The 24,036-nt window shown below is 31.0% G+C and overlaps 1 protein-coding gene across 2 annotated transcripts in view; it reads right to left on the bottom strand.

Annotated features, from left to right (window-relative positions):
- The window catches only part of LOC126836178 (neuronal growth regulator 1-like), a 109,725-nt gene extending 87,480 nt beyond the window's left edge, over window positions 1-22,245 (bottom strand). For both annotated transcript variants that reach the window (XM_050569364.1, XM_050569365.1), the window contains exon 1: window positions 22,062-22,245. The gene's annotated coding sequence lies outside the window, so the exon portion shown is untranslated. The remainder of the gene's footprint in view (window positions 1-22,061) is intronic.
- Between the last annotated feature and the right edge of the window lie 1,791 nt (window positions 22,246-24,036).

The following is a 24,036-nucleotide window of genomic DNA, read 5'->3' as shown; positions in this document are numbered from 1 at the left end:
TATACTTCCACTAGAAACTGCTATACAAAAGATAGAAATATCACATTTTCAAATGTTTGTAGCGTTAAAAAAAAAAAAGAAAATCTAAATAACAAAGTGTCTCACAACGTTAAATACTCGAGAAATGAAAATAACGTTTAAATGCATTGTCGAGTTTAACAAGTGATATAGAAAAAGTTGAAATTCTGCTTTTAGAGAAAACGGAGAAAATATAAAAATGTAGTTTTTCCATCTACAGATTCGCATCGAATCTTTTTTTTTTTTTTTAGTATGCTCTTTATAACCCTTATTTATAATAATTCCCAAAGACGTTTGTCCTGCGCGACCCAATTATGCCACTGTGCCACTGTACCGGCTTTTTATGATTCCACTGTGATTTTATTCCCTCTTTTTTTTTTTTTTTTTGTTAAGGGCCTCGCCCGCGGCTATTCTCTGCGGGGAAAATATTATATTGGACAACACATATTGTTTAAAGCATGTTACTTATTTCCAGATCAATTTGTTTTGGCTGTGGGCTACACCAACACTTTTTTTATTACGCCATCCGTTCGTGTCATGTCTGTGTGTCACGAATAATGGTAAATATAATGTAATAAAAATAAAAAATTGCAAAGAATAAAACGGCGAGCGCCAATTCGACCGGATAAAATTAATGCAAATCATAAATTTGATTTTTTTACCACTTAATAATTGACCGACGGTTGTATTCGCGACCACGAATGACCCAATTTGAGATTAATAAGATTCTGCAAAGTTCTCGGTAATGCATTACGGTGGTATAATTTTGGGAAGACTTATCGATTTGGGTACCTAATTTAATTTATTCCACCGCCGCCCAACTACGATAATAATAGTATTATGCCAAAGATGATTTTATATTCAAAAGGAATTATCTCTATATGCATGCATGCGTCATAGAGTACTGCAAACACAGTTTAATATTATCATTTTATTCGTAGGTATTATTAAACTACCGTGCATGTAGTAACAAAATTCAAACTTCAAAACAGATTAGGAATTTAGTTAATTATAAACGGTAACGCCCAGGTCTATTGCGGAATAATTAACAACTACTACCTAAGTAATAAGCAATCCGAACTACTCGAAAACAAGACAAGTACAAACTGTTTCGCAGTAATTTAATAATAATAAATACGTTTAATTTTTAAAAAAATGCATAACATAGCCTGCGCAAAAGATGACATTTACAACCTTTTTTTTATGCTGTGGACGTTTTCTGTTGTTCGAAAATGTCTTAAATATTATTAACAATATTCATTCAATGTTTTAAATGGGAAATACTCGGTTGCTTTTATTGATTGACCGATCCGAGTGTAGGTTTAGTGTATTTACAAAACTGTTTGGAACATTTGCATTAAAAACAAATTATTAATTAAATACAACAGCAAGTCCTGAGGCGGTACCTCTTCCATTTACGCTTAAACTTGCGTTTAATTTTATTACCACTTGGTACTGCGCCTAAATGAAATAATAATATTAATAATAATATAATAATAATAATATTATAATCCCATAAAACTGTTATCGACCCACTGTCAAGTAAACCGATATAATGTAATATTAAAATGCAGGAAATTAAACTTATAATTTGTTTATTGTTTAAACTACCGACTAGCTAATTTACATAATTAACGAATACATAACTCAAGTGCAAAATATACATTGATCGTTTCAATATCACGAACAAGCAGAAGCGACCCACTAAACTTTACTTATTATTAACATCTAAGTAGTGAGTTAATTGGAAAAAAATCGATAGCTATAATAATATCTGGTGGTTGGCTTTGAAGTGAATAGTAATTTCTAGTAACTACTACTTGTTTACAAAGTTGTACTACTAAAATTACTCACTACTAACTAAGTGTAAGTTAAACAATATTTCTGTTACTTTGATCCAAGCTCCGCTGTAATAAATAAAAGGGCTAATACAAATATTTTGATTGATTTTGTGTAAAGGGTTAACGATTTCATAATAGTTTTTGTACGCAAAGAATACATCAACACAAAATCAGAGCAGGCCTTTTTCAAAGGGTTGACCTTTTAAATATCCAAAGGCAATCTGGGTAATTTGTATTTAAATACAATATGGTTATTTGAATTGTATCTTTGTACAGCGGTATCGAGTAACTTTTCATTTGAAATAAACTTGTACTTAAAATGTATTTTGATTTACTGTTTCAAATAATAAGTTTTATTTAAAATACACAATTATTTATAACTTGAAATAATATTACACTTTTCAAAACAGTTTCATTTGGCTGCTTAAAATATTTATTTTCATGAGATTTTATTGAACTTTTGTTATAATAACATTTTTCAAAATTTGTTATATGCATTTTTTTTTAAATTGAAAAACATTTTTTTGGGTTAAAACTCAATTAATTTATTTGTTGGGTTTTTTTTAAATAAAAATAAAATTTTTATTTATTATTTGAGTTTTTGATTAAATCGTTTTTATATTTTTAATAAGCATTTTTAAAATTTGTGTTTAATTTGTAAAGAAATATTTAATTTCTGCTAAACAAGACTGTGTGAACAAATTGTCAAGTCGTTGGAAAGTTGTACCGAGTAAGCCGAAATGTTTTCAGTTCTTCGATTGTTGGCAAATATATTTAAACATACTCATTTAACCCAATTGGAATACTAAATAGTTATCGTTTAAATATAGTAATTTTTAAAATTTTTTTATTAAAAAAGTTCATGCTTTTAGGCGATAAAAAATAGTATAAATTAAATCGGTTTTTTTGAATAATATAACTGAATTGATATCAAGCTTTGTTAGTTAATATTATAAAAATAGTACCTAAATCGTTTTGATTTCAAATCTAATTTGGTAAAACCTTTTAACCAAAATTATTACTTAAAAAAACATTCGAAAACACACAGGGGATTAATGAAATATTAAAAACGACCACGAGAGACCGATTAAAAAATATATATTATAAATCATTTTTTAATGGTGAATAAAATATTTAAATACTATATTTAATAATTTCTGTGCCTATTTCGTTTGAGATTCTTGTTTTTTGTACTATTACATTCAACTTGTTGTCTATCTAACTTGACCTTTCTTGTGCTTCTTTTTCATCTCACCCAGAAAAAATATATAATTTCTGGTTGATATATTTTAATATAATAAAGACATCTATAAAAATCAAATTATTTAGTCGATAATGTATTTTCGGATGTATTTTGTACAAATTTATTTAAACTCATTAATGAGTTTATTTCATCTATTTCAAAAGTAAAATTCCTTGCAATGGATATCTTCTACTTTGCTATCCTGAATTTCTTTTCTTATAGCGTTTGATGTATTGATACAGTTGTAAAAAGTATGTTGGAAATATTTCCAAGAAACCGCATTCTCCATTCAAACCGAAACACAAAATTCATTGGAGAATTAAAACGCAACAATGCCCTTATTTAATATTAAACCGGTGTACGTGGGTAAAGTGTATAAATTATTCTCCTAACGTGGACCCTAATTATTCTGGGTATTAAAAAAGTATGAAAAAAAAAAAACGCGCACTTCGCAAACTAAAATATTAACACGGTAATCCCGCAGAGACTTATTTGGGTATTCAAAAGAACGGTGTAATTTTAAAAAATTGCAAATATTAAAAAAAAAAACGTCTTTATTATTGCTAAAAAAATATAACACATAACATCTCCTACAAACTAATGGCATAAACTTGGAAGCTTCATAATAGCTTAAAAAAAAAAAAAACATAGAACAACTTGTACAATGTACTTAACAGTTTGGCGAGACAAAATGAATTATAATATAATATATGTTGGTCAGTAAAACATAATATCTTCCCAAAATGTTGTAAAATATATTTCTTTAAGAATATTATCTTTGGTCGATTTTAATTTTTTTATAACCGTGGACGTTTTTCAAAGGAGATTAAATTCAAATGCCTCGGCTGTTGTAAGAACAATTTTGTCCGGATATTTTATAGTATCTATTATTAGACTCTAGTTTGTTAAACATTTTACTTTAACCGGTGTGCACACGATTAATGATTATTTGATGAGTCTCGAGAATACAAAATATAAAATTAATGTAAAAGTAGACAATATATTTTATCGTTTGTACAAAATCCCATTATGTGGCTTATTCAATTTATAGCCACTTGCGTTCGCTTGTCAAATCTCTAACCGAGGTTCAAAATGTATTATAATATATAGTTAGCCCGTCAGCTTTGGGGGGGGGGGATTTTTCTTTAATGTCAATTTAAAATATACAAATATCGGCTGATTAATTGTAAAATTTTACTTCTTGGGCAACCGAAGTTTTCAACGATATTTGTTTAAAATAATATTAGTTTCGAAGATTAAAATCTCAATGCCAAAATTCTCCTTTCACAGACGGCCGCCTTTTGTTTGTAGAAAAACTTAATTTCTATAGTCTACATTTTTGAACAATAACCTAACCTATATATATTATTTAGTTTATTTATGAACTAAAATCGGGTGTCAATACGTTTATTATATTCTGTTAACACAATGATTTTTGGTATCGATGATTTACTGATATTTATGCCGAGAAATCATTTCAACTTTATTATAATATATAGTAGTATTGTTGTGTAAAATATCAATGCATATTGATCATTATTGTTTCCCCATGAATTTTGTTAATCAAACCCATACAAAGAAATAATTTCAAGACGGATAATAATTGGAAACATTATAATATTATACTTTGCTTTAAATCTCCTTTGAAAAAAAAAAACGTATCTTGATGGACATTTTCTGTGTACATTACCGCCGTTCAAAGCACTTATCTTATACATTTATGTAACAGGTCTATAAAGTTTCAATTCCACCACCGGTAAAGTAGTTTTTGATATTACGGCGTGGTCACCGACCTTTGTTCGTGGAAGATTTTCTTTTGGGAAAAATAAAGTTTAAGAGGCGCCTGGTGGCATTTATTTAGTATACCCTTTGAAATTACCATAACTTTGTTTATAGTTTTTGGAATAGCCAAAAAAAAAAAAAAAGATCAGGGAGTCTTTCTGAATTTATGACCAAGTACAAATACGAGCAAAATCATATCATAGATAACTGGTTACAATATTTGTATTAATGGACAATGTACATTTTTTTTTCTCCAAAAGATTAGTTTATTAATTATTATTCCATATATTCATTATTATATCATTTATTCAAATGGCAACCGGAACGGTGTTGTGTAAATATATATTTTTTCCCGGTAAAATCACAACATCTTAATATAATCACACTTTCGGTTTTTATTTGTCAAACTGGCACCTGACGGGGGGTTTCGGGCCCAAGTGTAAAAAATAAACAAACAAACTTTGGTCATGATATTTTAACAGCAAGAGGCTTTGTGAAAGTTTTCCAATTGAAAAAGTTTTGCTTAAGCATTCGAAAAGTATCATCGTAAATAATAATACATTTATTTTTGTTAAATTACAAAAACTCAAACGGTTTTTTGTAAAAATATATGATACTCCTCTGCCATTTTGAATACTATATTAACATTATTATTCCACATTTGAAATACTATTATTATTATCCGGTCCGACTGCGACCAATGGTCATACCTAACCTGTAAAAAAAAAATGGACTCAGCATCTTATACAGCATCTTTATTTTTTTTTTTTATCTGATTGAAACATCCGTATGGAATTTCCCCGTTTTAAATGCATTTTAAGATTTTTAGTCATGCTTTTTAAACAGACATGATAAGATAATATTTTGTATGTAAGTAAATTAACTCCCGTGCATGATAATCTCTTTATTTGATCTTAGTTTGCAATTTCATTCATTCATAATTTTTTTTTTTAACAATTAAAATAAAATACATACAAATTACCTAATTTAAAAAAAATAATTTATTTTTCCATGAAATTCCATCACTCTATGCTACAGATATATAAATATATAATAAACTAGATTGCTAACTAGTGATAAGAATGAACTTCAATTATCTCTATTGGCGGCATGTGCACTTGGCAATCTGGTTTATTATATGTTTTTATATATGTTCTGTGTTTTATCGACATTGACCCTCGGATCACTCTCTCTACCATCAGTCGATTTTTTTTATAATATGACCACATGTGTGACCTAACCATATGTGTTGGATTTATTCCAAGTTTTGATTTCTATTTTGATTTTTCAAAGCACACGTGTCACACATTTCCTAACGATACTCGTGGCCCGTGGGCAGTAATAACCCCGGAATGGTCCTATAACAATATATTATACAATATAGTAAATTGAATTTCTAAGATATCATCTGGCCAAAATAAAACCATACACCATTCTCACGATCAAAGTGTTGTCGTTAAAGACTTATTCTTTGATTAATTTAAAGTTTCAGAAAACCACTTCTGCGCACAACAAAAACCAATAATTAGTATAACTGTTATTGTAGTTAGTAATTTTAAAATGTAATCAAAATTTGTTACAAGAACAAAATATATCACCCAATTGATAATTGTGACCGAAAATTAAATAATTACAATAATGATGCCTCGCTTATAATTTATATAAAACCCAATGTAAGTATGCGATAATATCGTGTTGAACAGTGCTACAGTAACCAAGTGTTGCTATCTGCCAATGTATAAGATATTTTTAATGCATATTTTCCCACTAAAATGAGTACCGGCCGATTATTATTATTAGGAAAAAATGTATTTTTGTAATTATTCCTGTTCCTTTAGAACGCATATATTTTCAGGATTTCGGTTCAATGAGTAAACGGGACATTTTACTTCTACGGTTGATTGATAGTTTGGGTCCTTTGTATTGTCTAGCCTCTTTTTTCCGAATCAATCTTGTTGACTTCTTTGTCGTATAAACCGTTCAATTCAAAATAATTGACATGTATTTTACCAGTGCCGACCCAATCGCCCAGAGTTCAGCTATATATACATAGCTATAGATATACATATATATAAATATATATATATTATTTTCACCGTTGTATGTCAACTTAAAAGCCGGGTAGAGTTTTAATGGTTCTTTTTTTCATACCACTTCGAATCTACCACACTGAGATTGGATTAGAAAAACGTACACCTCTATTCTACTTTACCATCAACATAAATAAACACAACCAAAGTCCAACACATAAAAATGTATAATAATAATTGTCATATTAAAATTCAACAAACCTAATACCGAAGTATACTACCATTCCCTCTATAAGTACTCTAAAAATGGAAATCGTGGACTTGGATCAAATGTTCCTACTATAAAGTTGGACCCGCGTTATTCGTTAAGAAACAGCTGAAGTAACTTAGATACGCTTATACTTGCCTCGTGCAACACAATTAAACCGTGGACGTTTTACTTCCGTTTTCTCAATTAAACGTGACCAAGTTATCATTTAACGCTTTAAACGCTCTATCTAAACGGATTAGGATATTCCCATAAGTCCATTGTACAGTTTCCGGAACTTCCTCCGTGTTCCGAGAAATAAGTTTCACAATTTCAACTTGAACTTGCACATTATAAATCAACTTTAGACACACACACACACACACACAATTAACACTTTTTATTATTATTTTAATATGCTATACACTTATGTGATAGTCTCTAAACGGTTTTGTATTCAAATGGAAAGCGCCTCCCTTTCCCTCGAAAAAAAAAAAAGAAAACTATTAACATTTCTTTAGGTGAGTTTAAACCGTTCTTTTGTAAGCATAAGGTATTTTGATTAAATTTCTCGGATTTTCTTTTGCTAAACAATTACACCTGATAAGATTTACGGTTATGGCTGTTGCAGCACCGTACAATAATAATTGTTGTCCTTACAATTCTACTTTTACCCATCACCGTGTACAATTCCACGCCATTCCTTGCATGTAAAACTTTATCATAAAATATATCGAATTAATGTGTCAAAAAGTACACCGTACACGCCACAGTACATTTTCTTATACAGTTGGAATTTTTATATTAAAAAGAAAAAAAATGTTACAACTTTTAAGTCCCGTTTTGAGTATGAAAATAAACAAATAAACTTGGAACATATTATTATGTTCTTGCTGTGGCGTTTTTCTAAAAAAAAAAAAAAAATAAAATACTAAAATGTGAGAGAAACTTTGAAGACGGTAAACGGAAGAAATTTAACAGGGAAATTTTGCTCATAATAGACATGAAAAATTAAGACAATCAATTTTTTTAAAACGGATGGCCTTTCATTATTTTTAAAGCCTTTTGTAATGAGTACAATGTTAAAATCTATTTTAATAACATGTTTTTTTTTGCCAACCCCCCCCCCCTTCTTCCCCTCACGCTCCACGCGCATAATTTGAAAGCTTTTTAAGAAATATTGTAATTTTTTTCTCAACCGCTGTGTGGGTTGAAACGGAAAAAGGTAGGCAGCACGTCGTACTATAGTATAATATATTTTCAAGGAACCACTGCTGGAGTGTAAAGAAAAAAAAATAATATTAAGTCTTCGAGGCGCCGCCGGCTGTACAAAGATTGATAACAATTACTGCGATTAATATCGCAGTTCGGTTAACGGCTGCTAAAAAATTGATGTTGACCCATCAAGGGCGGCATCATTAATTACAACTCACGGACGGTCCAATATTAATGAGTATTTTTTTTTTTTTTGTATTGAAATATATCTCACCGCGCTAAATAATACAATTTTAATTTTATTCCAGTACATTGTGCATTGTTCATACACCGGAGAAACAAGAAGAACCGGTTAATTGGACACATACTGCCACATACGTGTGGTCGTATCACAGTCGACTTAGCGTAGACAATAGAAGGTGCCATCGAGGGAAATAAATAGCAGAGAGCGACCACCACCACTGGACTAAATCAGTCAAAAAGTAAGAGATATGCAGCCTTTGGGCCGCCGACAAAAGAAGAAGAACTTCACGAATGATTTCCAAGGTATTCCCTCGACGTTATTAAACATGAATGGACGATAGCCCACCTCTATCGTTATTATCTACATAATAATATTATAATAATAAACGAAACTTCTGGATAAACTACATTGTGTTCGAGCTTAAAACTTTGCTCTGCTCGTACCGCGTCTACCGCGCATCTTGTGGCTGGCAAACATAATGTTATTAAATTAACCACGACTTGTGGGATGCTTAGCCCGTCTAAACACATAAACTTAGCCTCTTCCCGTGGCCCCGCGGGATAGGTCGTGCAACTATTTATATCTTATATGTAGTGTTAAGCAGACGGGTAAGCCGGATCATCAGTCTGCAATAGAACTATGTAAACATGACTAGTTTAAAAGTTTATACATGTATAACATGTAATACAGATGGTGATCCATCAGACGTGTGAGACATTGGTTTTCTCGAAAAAATTTGAATATTTGAGTCAACTATCAAATTCAGCGAAATAAAATGAGCAGATAATATGAATAGAACAACAGGTTGCCCACGCTTGTTGTTTATCAATAGTTTTCATCTAAAAATTTCGCATCGATTTCGACGAAAATAAAACCAAGATGATCCTTAATATATCGGTAAAAGTGCTCTCGAGTAATTGTATACATCATCCACCATCTACTGTCTATTATTACCTACTACGGGCACCGATGGCGTTATTTAAAAGCCTTGCCTTAACAACACAAACGGGCGGATAATACTTTGCATTGTGCATATTTAAACTTATCATATTTCAATAAAAACGTACAAACAACCACAAACTATATTTCTATAGCGTTGGAGAGATTCTAAGTTTAGAAAATTTTGTTTTGTTTGAAATAATTAATTATCATATTTAAAATTAAAGTAATACAAGTTAATTCTTCGGGCGGCTAAGTACATAGAAATCAAATGTAGTCTAAATGAAAAAAAAACCAAAGAAAACAGATAATTTGTATACAGTTTCTTAGGAAGTAAAAATAATCTCTAGGTTGTCGAGGCTAAATGTAGAAGATATTTTTAACGTTTAATGGTTACAACAAATTGTTTTCATGAATATTAAATGCACGGTGTTTAGTGAACATTAACGAATCTAACCCTTGCCTAAACCTAACCGATCGAGCCATTTGTGATTATTATATTAATATGTTGTTGGCGTTTGTCTTGATTTCACATTATAGTAGCATGTAGGTCATACTAGTACTTAACGGGCTCGTGGGTCCAACGCTGAACATCACAAACGATGGGCATAATATAGTAATTATTAAAACAACGCTTATCATATGTTGCATTCACTTTGGGCTTTGCCGGGAAAACAAGACGATTTTGCTGATTACAAACATTGATGTACATTTTAGGTCAAAATTGATTAATTTTATTATCAAAATGGATAAACACCAAACGGTGGCCTTTTGCCTGCCAGACAGTAGATCCGATTGGAAAAAAGCCCTTAAGCTGTTGTTTTATGTCCCGACTGTATTTAAACGGTGTATTGATTTAATCGTTTATAATTTTTGATCAAGTGGTAATTGAACTTGAAAACAATTAACACATTAAGAATTATACATTACAATAAATTGCCTATCGACAGTATTAATAATAATATTCATAATAATATTATGAAAAACAAACGATAGCGATTGAATATTGACTCACTCGCTTAGCCGGTTAACGTTATGATCAGATTTTTAAATAACTATTTCATTACTTTTAATTAAAAAAAGTTTATTTAATCGATAGTCGTTTAGTCGCTTGTAAAAAAAAAAAAAAAATGTTAGCACTTTTTACACAACTTGCGGTTATTTCCGCTCGAGTAGTTTGACTACACAAAAAAAAAAAAAAAATTATTTTCCATCTGAATTTGTAGCACAGTATTGATTATGCACGGAGTAATAATTTTTAACTAAGACTTGAGGTAAGCACATCAATTGTAAAACCTAAAAATATTAACTACAATTTTAAATAATGGTAAACATTTTTACAACTTTATTTTATTGTTAAACATTACATTTTTTACTAAAAAGAAAATTGTGGACCCTATTCAACAAAGTCCCTCATAAATTTATCAGATCATGTTTTATATTTTAAGTTTTTTTTGCAATTTAAATTTGGTTAAATATTAGTGTGTGACACATACATTTCATAATACTCAACTCAATGAATTTAGACATTGAAAAAAAATTCAAATCGATTATATTACATATAAGTGACCACTTGTCGTCCAAACTGTATATTGTTATTAGTATTTAAATACAATATTTAGAAAAGAGCCATCATAGTGTGCTTTAACTTCTCAATAGAGAAACTAGCAAACTTTTTCATCGTTTGACCCAATCAAATTTAACTTTGGTCAGTAATTTCTGACTTTTAGCAACTGAATTGATTGTTACAAACACATCATGGCCCGAAACCTAATAAATGATAAACATCATTGTCAAACCAATATTGGTGAAAATCGTATCAATAATTAAATTCTAGATTTTCGTTTGTTAGTCCAGTCAAATTAGAAAAAAGTTTGGAAAAAATTTACCGAAAGCTGAATTTCAGTATACATTTAGTTTACACCATACCAATGAACATACTAAAAGTCCTGACGCCCACCCCTTGTGCGTAGCGCCCCACCCCTCAAAAGGGGTGTTTCGACCTATCCACCGTATTCTCTTATAACTCAATAACCGTTCATTTTACAACTAAAATGTATAGGACCTAAATTAAAGATCGTCAAATTTACTATAAGGACAATCTATTTTGAATACTTTTCTTTTCACTTGATAAGCAGCATAAGCAATAAGCCAAAATTTTCGGGAAAAAAAAATGTTTAGTTTTTTTTTTGGTTTTTTTAGCTAAAATTGTGAGTTGTACGTTAAAGTCGCTTATTATAGAAATTATAGACCAAATAATTTTACATAGGATATATTTTTTTTTTTGTTTTAATACACACATTACTGTCAATTCTACCATTGTTGATGTATACCGTGGCTTTAATACTGTACTGTTTTTAATATAACCTAGAATTGACATGAAAAAAAAATCAACCTTGTCTTGTTGTTTTCGTTCGATAAAAATTTTTCTTGCCAAACAAGTATGTCCATCGTCTCTTCTATCAAAATATCCGCACTCTTCATCATATTTTGTCGCCGGCGCCTTTCTGAACTCTTAATGTTAAGGTGACTATTTTTGTATCCGTCAAACACAACTACACAGTTTGATCCATAGCGCCTTTTAACATAAGACACGTAAGCTTCCAATATGACCCCGTACTTTAGTTTTGAGGCCCAGACAACGCGGTGCAACAAGAAACCTCCATCAATTACAACCACAACAGTTTCGTCCAGAACATCATATGCAAACGAAGTAGCGGGGAAAACATTGTATAAAACCGATTTTGTTGTTTTCCTCATACAACCTGATTCGTCGAATAAAGAAAGTGGCCAAGGAGACAACTCATATTCAAGACATTCCTTTATTTCTTCATCCGACTTTACTTTTAGCATTATTCTCTGAAAAAGTAATAATGGATCTATGGGAATAATTTCGTCTCTGATCTGGATTACTGTTCTGTTAGCACTTTCTAAAGTTAACACTCGGTTCGTTCGTCTTAGTTTAACCTGATTAAAATGTTCACCAATTATATCGTTCATGGTGTGTAGGCCCACTTCTTGTGCTTTGTGGCAATTAATTGTGTCATCGCCTACAACCCCTGTGGAAATCGAAATTAACTCATTTAATTCTGGAAAAGGGTTATATATTTTTAACCAGTCTGTAAGTTTTTTTAAATGCTCCCTATCAGTTTTAATTCTTGAATCGCGTTGATCAACATGTTGTTCAGAAGTATAATTAAAAAATGTTTGCAAGTTTTTCCACTTGGTCGTTAATTGTACTTGCAATTGGAGTTCCAAGAAGCCAGCGTACGAGAACACTATTTTGAAAACCTCGACCTCTTGTCAAACCACCAGAAGTTTTCATGGAACGCATCAAAGATTGCTCTATGGTCATATCAGACCACGTGCCACACCAAAATTTACTTGACCGTTTAATCGTAAAGTAACCTTCATCGCAAAATTTTTGAAATTCTTCAGGTCTCATTTTTAGGAAAATACTTACACTCAACAATAAATAACGACTCGATATTTTACACAACGATTAGCGATATTTAAATAATATACACATTAGGATGGTCCTTAGTTTGACATGGCGTTAGATGGCCTAATATACTGTCATTCAGCGCGAGCCACCGGGCACCGGTACCGCGTCCCTACAGAGTTCCGCGGTACATATCAACAATGGTAGAAGTATTAAAATAAAAAAAAGGTTACCTATCCTATGTAAAATTATTTGGTCTATAATTTCTATAATAAGCGACTTTAACGTACAACTCATAATTTTAGCTAAAAAAATTAAACATTTTTTTTTCCCGAAAATTTTGACTTATTGCTTATGCTGCTTATCAAGTGAAAAGAAAAGTATTTAAAATAGATTGTCCTTATAGTAAATTTGACGATCTTTAATTTAGGTCCTATACATTTTAGTTGTAAAATGAACGGTTATTGAGTTATAAGAGAATACGGTGGATAGGTCGAAACACCCCTTTTGAGGGGTGGGGCGCTACGCACAAGGGGTGGGCGTCAGGACTTTTAGTATGTTCATTGGTATGGTATAAACTAAATGTATACTGAAATTCAGCTTTCGGTAAATTTTTTCCAAACTTTGACGTTTTTTTGTCTAATTTGACTGGACTATGTCGTCACCGCTATAGTTTAATTTTCCCACTACAGGATTTTGCATTTAATTAAATTGTCTTCTCTTTCATTGTAAAGCGTATCATTCTAGTTACTTTGTTATTACAGTGACAGTAAAATCAATGACAAATCAAATTACAGATCAAATAACAACCAATATACCACTAACATAATAATATAATATAAATAGAGATGTTTTACTCTCTTTTTGAGCAAAAGTCAATTACAAGTTTAAGTTAATTAAACCGGCTGATGCCATTGGAAATAAATAAATACAATATGATATGATATTAAAATTTTACATGAAAACCGCCGGTTCGTTAAATCTAAAAATATTAAACTGTCGACAAATCCCAAAGCGCATGCCTTAAATGTGTCACTGTGCATTTTTTTAATTGCACGATTACAGCGGTTAATCTGCACTCGTGTGATTGTGTATTCCGTACGCGTTATTTGGCTATGAATAGCTGAATTATATTCGAATAACCGTTTTGTAATTGCTGGCCGTTATATTATATGTTAATAAAGCCTGTAAACATCCGTAATCGTACTACCGGTAGGTAATTACCATAACCGGAAATCTCCACAAACGGAAGTCTCCCAAATAATATTATCAAACGACACAGCATAACATATTATTTTTTTTTCTTTATTAAATTGAATATATTTACATCTATACAAATTATATGCACAACAGTAAATGGGTAAACAGTAAAAAAAAAAATAATAATAATATAGCTTGAATAACATGCAGTAATGGAGCTACCTACTTTGAATTTTGAGTTAGTTTATCTAATAATTTTTTTTTTATAGGAGGTCTCTACACAATTTCCTTTTTAATCTTCTTGGCACATTATCAGGGATATGATTAGAATAGAGATAGTGTAGTTTTTGGTAGGCAGTTTTGGCGATATTGTTTACATAACTGATTTGGAGATCAGAATGAAGAATTTTATTAGAAACATACCAAGTGGAATTTTTGAGTGTGCGTAGGCAAATGTATTGAAACGACTGGATTTTTTGGATGTTAGATGGACCGGTACAGCCCCAGATTTGGATACTGTAATACCATAGTGGAAAGAGAAGAGTTTTGTAGTTGAGTGTTTTGAGTTTAAGAGTAATTTTGGAACGTAAGAGATGGCGAATTAGATGAAGTCTGGTGTTTAATTGTTTTCTTTTTTCAGTTATAATATGATCTTTCCAAGTTAGGCGTTTGTCAAAAATGAGGCCTAAGTATTTTACTTGGTTAATTTGAGGGAGCAGAGTGTTGTAGAGTTTGACTGGCGGACAGTTGTCTGGCCCAAGAGAAAAGGTGATGTGATTTGATTTGCTTGTATTAACTTTTATTTTCCATTTAGTAAACTATTTTTCTAGAACATTGAGGTGGTGTTGGAGTTTAAAATTTGTAATTAAGGGATCAGCGTCAGATGTGAAGGTATATCAGCTGTGTAGATTAAGTAAAGAAGGGGGGGGGATAAGTCACTGTCTTGGGGAACTCCGGCGTTCATCTTGAAATGGTTGGAGAGTGTATTGTTTATAATTTTACTTGGAAAGAACGTCGGTCTAGGTAAGATTTCAATATTAAGTAGTAGTATGATGTTGGGAAGTTTGATTTTACCTTGCGGAGTAACCTATCATATTATAATACTATTTTTGTCAAACCAATCTGCGTCGCAGCATTGAATTGTAATAATAATTGAAAAACGATTTAACACTTCACGCATTTAAAACACAGTCTTTTATTTTTACAGTCTAGACACTTTTGTAAATAACAAAAAGAAAATATAGAAATGCAAATACATTTTTCGAGGCAAAACACAAACGTGACGATTGTAACGATTGCATTGTCGCTTGAACAAACTCAACGTTTATGGTAATAATAATTGCTTTGTTGTTTGTTAAAATTAACAATAAACCTCACCGTCGGGCAAGCGAGTTACAATATTATGCTTGTGACGGATTAAGATTTTTTAATTTAGTCTGAATTATTATATTATTGTTACCGGTTTTATTCTGCATAAATGAAACGTTAAGAAATTAAAATCATTCAGCAATAAACATCTTGTTGACATTGGCCTGTCACAGGAATTTTGAAATGCCAAAATGTAAATGGGAAATAATTATTTAAATAATTATACTTAAATGTTTCCGTGAAACGTCGACTCAAAATGTTGAGATAATATTTTGAAATTTTCAAAAGATTTCAAAAGACTTACACACGTTTTCTTTGGGATTTTCTCAGTGGCATCTTTTCATTCAGAAAACGTACAAGATCTTACACGTGACATTAACACAATCATTCATTTTTTTTTTTTTTTTTTTTGACAACGTTTCTTTTTAGTTTACTTAAGCTTCGACGCGGTACGGAGAAGAGATTGGTTTTTATAATGATGTGTTTTTTTTTTGTGTGTACCGATTTTGGAAGTTAACGTAGTAGAAAAAATATGTCAACTAATTCAACACCGAAAAACTTTGATTTTCGCTTTTTAAATTTTTCATCTTGACACATAACTTTACCAAAAAAAAACATTTGGAACCGAAATTAAATTATCACCGAATATTTACTAAGCACACGGCCACGGCGACTTAACCCTCTCCACCTTCCTTGCTAGAGTGGTTAGTTTTTTTTTTAAGTAGTTCAAATTGGGTCAACTTAATTTTTTTTTACAATGGTAAATACGCTGAATTAGAACATTGAATGTTCTTTATTTGTTTACAATAGGCATTTAATTCTTGAATTTGTGTTTGTTGTGACTGTGTATTTACATTTGCAATCTTATTAAAAGCAAACAATTTAATTCGCTCTCCTTCAATGTTGTTGACTTCTTATAACAACAGTGTGCGCTAAGCCATCGATATTGTTACATTATTAAATTATATCGTTTGTCTAAAATATATACAAACGGTTTTTAACGTTTTTAGTTGTTATTTAACATTGTAGCATTAGGTACTCATATGAGTTCACGGTGGAATGTATACCAATAAAACCCAATGATTTCGAAATATACCTTTAAGAAAATTAACCAATGCACCTCCCCTTTATAACTCTAATAATTTACAATCAATAATGATCTTAACATAAAAACTGTCCACGGAGAAGACATTTCATTCTATAAAATAGTCCACAATAAATTACTCTCCCACTCTAATCCTTTTATAAAATACCTTTGACCATATACCCGGAGACCCACCCAGACGTTTAATACGCAAGTGGTGCCGGGATCTGCTTTCTAATAATATTATTCAATAACAATATATAATTAAGTAAATTTAAATGTAAGTATAAAAATTTAAAAAAAAATCATGGGAAGTGTCACTAGTCAATGGTTTCTTTATTCATGTAATTTCTTTCTACACTTTCTACACTATATGCTTACTGGGCTTCTTGTACAGATTGTATATATCTTATTTAAACAAATTTATCTCATATAATGTAGACTAAACCCTCTTCGCTTTAGTGTAATTCGCATCGAAAGGTTTAATTATGTTAAAGTACGAAAAAAAATGCTCCGACTCGATTTTCGCCAACTTCTTTATGCACTTATGTGTTATTTGGTTTTTGGTTTTTATTTTTTGTTAAAATCGCTATTAGTGTTTTTCGACTATTTTACATTTGTGGTCTCGATTGAACGTTTTTGGCCGTCATCCAAAAGCAACAACAAGAAAATAGGATTGGCCTGTACGACGGCGGCGCTTATAGTGCATAAAGACCGAGTACTATTGAACGAAAGTCACAATGTGCAAAAGTAAAGAGCAAATAGAACAAGTACAACGTTTCATGTTGTACCCAGGAAGCACATAATAAATGAGAATGGCTCATAATAAACGACTCATTTAAGTTTGTTTTTTTTTATACAAGCTTTTAGCTGTTTTTGCTCGAAACAACCTTTTGTTAATCTTTTATGTACACACTTTTCGTTTACATTCTGTAAATATTGTTCAATATCAGTACCTACCGTGTTGGTCCGAGCAGCTTTAATACTAATAGTGCTGCATAACAATGTCTTTCATTAAATTTCAAATTGCAGTCCATTTTACCATGTAAATAAACACATTTTTATTTTTAATAAATATATATATATACAGGGTGTCACGGAAAGTTCCACCGAGCTTCAAATGAGACATTTAGGATGCTCTATGGGTACAATAAATGGTATTCATTTTTTTAACATTTTTAAATTATTGAAAATAGAACTCGAATCTCATTAAAAAATAATTTCAAATTTGAAATCGGGAGAAAAAGTCTTGTTGAATTGATATGTAACATGATTTTTGGTATCTGGTCACACATGCGTCCACCGAGTGGCCACTAAGTGGCCGGCATATGACCAAAACCAACTTATGAACGGTGACACATCATTTTGGGTTAGAATTTTACTCTCAATTCAGTGGTGCTCTTAGTATTATTTTATATTAAATCATGTGTCGCATGCCATATGTTGGTTTTAGTCACATGCCGGCCACTCAGTGGCCACTCGGTGGCCAGATACCAAAAAATCATGTTACATGTCAATTCAACAAGATTTTTTCTCCCGATTTCAAATCTGAAACATCCTAACTGTCCTCATTTGAAGCTCGGTATAACTTTCCGTGACACCCTGTACATGTAAATAAACACATATGTATTTCTTTAATTTGAACTGTATTTCGTTTTTGGAGTTATTGAAGTTTCAAGTTTAGGGCAGGGCGCGAGGGTGGAGTGTACGTCCAGAAGGAAATAGTTAACTGGTTAGGCTACTGATTTGTGTAGGGGCATATTTAAAGCTGCAAATTGCTTATTGTTGGAAAAACCCGTGGTGGGCGGCCGAGATGGTTCCGGTATGCAGCAGTGGTGTTCGCTGAACATAAAAGCCCGTGTAAACAATATATTATTACAACGCCTCTGGCCAGGGCAAAGCGTTATTTTCATTCATATAATATATCCTTCGAAATTTATTACAACACGCCCTTGCATTGTCATTTTTTTTTATTTTTTCAATCACTTTGTTTCTCCAACTTTGTTTTTGTTTTTTTACCGCCTTTTTTAATCAATAGCGTGTACAATGCTGAATATAGAGGACGAGCCCTACAACAAGTATAATATCACACGGTGTAAGCAATTATCAAAGCGGAAATAATTGTGTAAGTACTGGACTTTTCACAGCTGTTAGTTAGAGTATAATCGACAAAAGTGCGCTTATTCAATTCAAACTTAATTGATTTTTCGAAACTATATTGGCAAATAAATTCGTTTCACACGACGACAAGCTTACGGCCATTCGCAATTTAATTAATTTTTTTTTTTTTCCCCACTTGCCACATTTTCACATCACTTCCAAAATGTCAATCTAGGAAAATATGTAATAAATATGTTTTATCGAAACAAAATCAACTCCCAACGCGTATATTATTGTTTAATATGAAAATAATTTAGAAACTATATTTTGTTTTATTATTTATTGTTTAAAAATAATTGCTGCCAAACACACAACGCTGTATTATAGTTGTGTGAAAGTATTGTTTATATTTTTCAGTAGAATCTTTGCAATACAACAATCTAAAAAATCCCTAAAAAAAAACGAGATTACATCAATTGCATCGTAAGACAGCAGGCTTTTTAGACCAGGTCCAAAACGTTTTTCATATACTTTATGCCATGTGCTTTTGAAAATCTTCTCAGAAACTATACTACTTTTAACCCGGACATTTTTCAAAGCTGACACCGCACACGAAATTGTTTTAAAAGGATAACCAGCCTGGGGAAAATCTGTTTCAAAAATAAAATATGTTTGCCGTGACTTGAAATCGACAAATGATTTGTATTTAAATGAATTCATTGTGATTGTTTTGTAAAACAACAACTTAAACGTCGAAACGATTTGCCACATAAATATTCGACACGAGTTTTGCATTTTGTACAATAAAAAATATTGTTTAAAGGTTTTCGGGGGGGGGGGGGGCTGTTGCCGAGATGATTTATGTAATATTAATAAAAGCAAGCCTTGTACTGAGAAATGCAAAACCCTTTTGTAAATTATTGGAACCATTCTTTGGGCTCCGTCCAGATCTCGTTTAAACTATGAAGATGATGATTTAAGAGAGGCTAAAAAGATAAACATAATTATTATTATATCGCTCGCCGTTTAAACAGTCAAATATGGCCCGTACTAACTTGACTAATCCTAATGCTTTGAGTACACGATTTCCACGCTATCAGTGCTATACAAATCTGGGAATACACAACAGGCTGTACCTAAAAGGGTAATTAATATTCACCGTTTAGGCAATAGAAGATACAGCTATATCCGGTTTATGGTATTTAAATTTATGAAGCGATATCACACTACAGATGAAAGCTTAAACTTAATCTGCTATTGTCGGAACCTTTTAGCGCTATACATTTTTCAACAAAACCGTACTATATATATTACATAAAACCCACGGTTCGACCTAATACTATATACACACATATATATATATATATATATATATATATATATATATATTGATATATGTTCGTTTGCCCCGAAGTTTTAGGTTAAAATTCATTTTGGCTATCAATCAAAGTAAACATAGATCAACTCTTCCAGTTATAAGTAATATTTTTGTTTTTTGTAAGCGAACAATTTCGAGGGATCAAGTCAATTTGACAAGTTTTAACCCTTTTATTCGCGGCCCATAATATAAAACTGAAAACCACCATTAATTTTTACTAGTATTAAAAAAAAACCCCTCTAATTTTAATGTACCGCCGTTGGTTGAAAACCACATGCCCGGTTTGTGATTACCCGGAATCCAAAACCGTTTTTTTATTTTCGGTTTCATTTTTTTTGGACTATTTAATTACATAATATATAGCTATGTACTGGATTTGCATAATACAACAGTTTACACAAAGATTGGCGACTGGAAGTCTTAAGTATAAAATATCCAATGGCGGCGTTTCGTATAGGCAATATCGCTACTTCGGTGTCGGTAATAACTATTTAAATAGTCTATATGAAAAATCTATAAATACAGGGTCCGGCAGTGAAACGGGATGATTTCATTACTTAACTACTATTTAATGAATGAATAAATTTTAATTTTAATAAATATAAATATAAAGTATAAGAGTTACATATTTATTAAAATTAAAATTTATTCATTCATTAAATAGTAATTAAGTATTGAAATCATACCGTTTCACTGCCGGACCCTGTACTTGTAATAATCACCGTCTTACATAATAATAATTATTATGTCGACATATTATTATAATATTATGTATTGTCGTTTGAGATGTCTACTTTTTTCGATTATTTAAGTCACCTTAGATTTTTTATCATACTTCTAAAATAGATATCGTTGAGTTCTTCAGTATTATTACATTGTACATCACTAAATAGAGAAATCCGTCGAGTTGTCTGCCATGTCAGAATAAGTTTTACCGTTTTCTAAGACGGCTAACAAGTATTACAAATAACCTTTAGGACAATAATATCGGTTCGAAGAGACGTTACTTAATATATAATTCCCAATACTTAATCATAATATATATATATATTTCTTTTGCAGAAGTAGTACAAACAAAAACCGCTTGTATAACGATTTCGAAATAGATTGCCAAAGGAAGAAAAAAAAATGCCTCATAATATGACTGATGTCCGGTTGTTTGTTGTGTAAAAATGAGTACCATAAATTGTTAAGACCGGTAATTTTCGAAAACGGTTTTCCGCTCTGTGCATTTGGAAAGTACGGCTTAAACGGTGTAACGTTGTTGTTGAAAAAAACAAAACAAATAATAATAAATGTCAAATGTAAATATATATATAAAATATATATATTTTTTTTTTTACAAAAGACAATACCAGTGTTGTGCCGTAAATTAATTAAATTGAAACGTCTGTACTTATTTTTTTGGATTATTTAAATTTTTTATTAGTGTGTTTTATATTATGTATTTTTGTATGTGAATTTGGTATGTGTTGATTTTAATCAACCCTAATTTTTTGAACGCTAATTGGAGACGTCTATTAAAACAAAGCCCAATTTTTCTAAGTCAATTTTTTGTTTTAGTTTTATAATTTCACCTGATTTATTACCATTTGAACGGGTTGATTTTATTTATAAAATATAAAATTTTTAATTTTAATTTAACCTGAGGAATTTTTTAAGTCTTCTGAAAAAAAAACAAAAATTTGAAATTGGGCCCATAATCTATTGAGCGTTTCAATTTTTAAATATCGAAAACAATAATTACAATAATACTAATTTATAGGTCAGTCGTGGAAATTTATGTGTCTAATATATGTAGATGTCTTTGAAGGTACAACGCCAAGTTAAGGGTTAAATTGTGTAATTATGTGTAACCAAAGTTACCAACGTTGAATGTATGTGTACATATATTATGTGTATTATGTTTAATTAAAAACTATCGGTTTACCTTGGTGAACAACTCCCGGCCGTTCAACGTCGAATATTAGTTATTTGAACGAACAAATTTCGGGCTTTGTGCATGGCTTTTGAAGGGGCAAAAAAAAAATTAACAGTTTCGTTATGGGAAATAGATTCGCACTTGCAAAAGTAACGACTTCGAGCAGCGGACCGGCGGTATACGTTTCGCTGGCGGATTGGCGAACGGCGTACTAAACCCAAAGTCCACGTACAACCCCTAAGTACGAGCACGCTAAGCCCAGGCGCATGTCCTCCATCAAATTGCACGTCTTGTCAAGTACACCATACATACAGTCGAGACGGGATCGTTTTAATGTACACATAAAACATGATATTATGGTAAATGTGGAAAAATAAACGTTTACAAAAAAAAAAAAACACATTCACCGAAAAAAAATATCAATTTTTTTTTACAAGCAGTGAAAATTGTTTTTGAAAAATATTCGTGACAATCAATTACTTAGTATTTTGTCTCCAACTCTCTATGTATACTTAAGGTCTCCGATTTAAAAAAAAAAAAAGCAGAATTTGTTAAAAAATATAATATACATCATTTTTATCCGCCCAGCAACAAATAACGGTTGATATCAAATACTTTTCAACATGACTAAAGAACATAATTTTTATTTATTTATTAAAAGCAAGTTTGTCAACATATAACGTGTGCTTGCGAGTTAGATAAAGTAATTTGCTTTGCATGTTTTTAAATAATTTTAACAATATTTATGATAAAATATGTGCTCATAGTTTTGGTATGTTCTCATAACAGTGACAATATAGAAAAGGTAGAGTTAGTGTGGATTCGATTTGGAATGGTTCGTGTGGTGGAAATAATTTTAAATCAATACTTACATTAATTTGCTATTATTTTGTATTGTTCTTGATAAGTTTAAGTGTTTAAGTGTTAGATATTGTTTTTGTAGCCATTGTTAGCTTGTGAAAAATGGAAATGGGTTGTTTTAAAAAGGTCAATGTTGTTTTTTAATTTTGTAATTACTTGTGCATGTTTTTCAATGAGTTCACGAATACACGAATATCAATGTTTTAATTGCTTCGTAATAATATTGTTTTTAATATATACCGACTATATGTACTTCCTGGTTTGATAGAGCTGAAAAATTGGTTTTTAATAGTGTGTTTTTTTTTTTTAAAACCCATTTTCTTTAATGTCCGTACCAACAGCTATTCATTTTGTTTAACGCTACACCGCTTTCTTTGTGTAGCAAGTCTAAACGCCATAAACCGTGTGCCGAAGGTACTTCACAAAGCCAAGAATTTAAAACATATTTTACCTGTACCTCTTGGAAACTAAAAGAAATAATGGTGGTTTTTATTTTTGTGTGCATTATTAGAAACAAAATATATTTGAATTGACACGCATGTAACTATGATTGATTTAAATTATAGTCGAGGCGGGATCAGTTCAATATGGTACACATAAAAACATCACTATGGCACTTTAACGTTTATAAATAAACTACATTAAATGAACAATTTCCAAAGTTTTACAAGCTATAATAATTGAATTAATATATTAAAGCATTTTGTTTTTCTTTCCTGAATTATTAATCAGTCGGTAATTAGTTAATAATATGTATTATTCATCGGATTCATTGTATTCAAAGCTAAATGCAAACAGTTATTAAGTTAAAATCAACATATTAATAAGTAATTTACGTTCAGTAATCGATTCGATTCACTTGCCGTAATACTTGGAAATAAAATGAAAAATAATCAGAATCGACAGCTTTTGGACGCTTCAAAGCTCCCTGTAGATTTTAGTAAAAACTACAAAACTTACTTGGCACTGTGCTTGATTGGTTACTGACAAACTTCTATGAAACAAGTTTACAAGGATTTTAAGAACTCCCCTAGGCCTCTTCTAGTTATGCCAATGGGTAATTTTATAATATAACATAATTGAAAATGTGTCCAAGGGAAAAACTACAAAGTTGTAATAATTA

Source organism: Adelges cooleyi, unplaced genomic scaffold, assembly GCF_023614345.1.
Source record: "Adelges cooleyi isolate 19-005CV unplaced genomic scaffold, UGA_ACOO_1.1 ACOO_flye_CR_arks_rails_tigmint_CR_PRNA_23, whole genome shotgun sequence".
NCBI lineage: Eukaryota > Metazoa > Arthropoda > Insecta > Hemiptera > Adelgidae > Adelges > Adelges cooleyi.
This window is presented reverse-complemented; position numbering and strand designations above follow the sequence as displayed.